Raw genomic sequence first — 1,450 nt, 5'->3', positions numbered from 1 at the left:
CCTCTGCCCTGCGTCTCATGGGGAAAGTGGGTACAGCTGCCAGCCCAGCAAAAGATACCTGCCCAACACTGAGATGCTGGGGCAAACTGGGAGTCCTCAAGGAGCGCAGGAGCAGCCATGAGGGGCCCTTGGGGGACGGGGTGTCTGCACTGTTTGTTTGCTGTTGGGGAGAGGGCATCAAGGCCCGGGGAGGGCTGCTTCTCTCTGGTGTGGGGTCAAAGGGGTGATGGTAGGTGAGGCTGGCTCCTCTCAGTCCTCACCCTGGCACCATGTGCCTGCTACTGCTGTGAGCTCCAGAGCTTGCCTGGCTAGCGCCTGTCCTGGGGTGCTATCCCTCTCCACCAGCACGCTCAGACCTCCTGGAGGGGCAGGCAGCCAGCCGTGGCCCCAGCAGGAGCCTCCTGTCCTTTCCTGCCTGCTCTCGGCCGCGGGGCGGGTGCTGCTCTCCATGCCCTGCTCCAGCTGCTGGGCACTATCGCTGCTCTTGCTGTAGCGCAGCCTCTGTGGCTCCTGACTCTCATTTGCAGGGATGGGTTTCAATTGTGCTTACTGGGTCTCAGGCAGGGTAAACCACTAACATGGGAGTGGAGGTGTACGATACTGTAAATAAAATGTTTTTTGAGATACTAGATGGGAACTGTGTCCTTCTTGGCATCTCTGCCTGAAGTCTGTGGGGTGCCTGGGCTCTCCCCTCATCTTCTTGGGGAGGTGGGACTGATGTCTCCACCACTGTTTTGCTGACTTGTTGGACTTCAGTTAGTCACAGGGGTCTTAGCATTTCCAGAATGTTTTGTAGCAGAAACAAAACTTTTCCTGCAGCATAGACTGCCTGGTGCAGCTGCAGTGGGAGCAGGGCTCTCGCAGGCTCTGACTGCATCCACTCAGCCCTTGTGTTTCTAGCCGGGAGCCTCCTGTCTCAAAGACTGTGGCCTTCTGCAGTCTCTGAGGCTGCCTGTTTATGTCCCAGCTCCTGCAGCGTTGATGTTTGGAGATCTTGCAGCTGGAGCTCTGTGGTTGGCCCAGCTCTTGGCTGAGCCCTGCACCTACCAGCTCCAGTTCCCAGCCTGCTCCCAGCTCCTTCCCCCCTGCAGCCCCGTGGTGTCCAGCTGACGCAGGATAGTGGGGCACGGCCCTGCCAGCCATGGGAAAGGTGCTGGGAGGAGGCTTTTCGCCTTGTCATTTTTCTGGCAGGGAAGCAGCTCTTCAAAGGACAAAGCTGCCTCCTGCAGCCCAGCCTGGGGCTGTGCCTGGTGGCAGAGCTCCCAGGGCTGGTGGGCGAGGGGAGCGGGAGCAGCCGGAGCCCCGGCAGGGAGGGACGGTGGCAAAGGAGAAGCAGAGACGGAGTCGTGCGTAGCTCTGTCAGTTGCTGACGTTTATTGCACAGGATGGGTTGGATGGGAAGGGGGACGCTTGGAGCGGGGGCCTGTCCCGCCGGCTGCGGAGCGACCGG

This window comes from Fulmarus glacialis, unplaced genomic scaffold (genome assembly GCF_000690835.1).
Source record: "Fulmarus glacialis isolate BGI_N327 unplaced genomic scaffold, ASM69083v1 scaffold24778, whole genome shotgun sequence".
NCBI lineage: Eukaryota > Metazoa > Chordata > Aves > Procellariiformes > Procellariidae > Fulmarus > Fulmarus glacialis.
Note: the sequence above shows the minus strand (reverse complement) of the source record.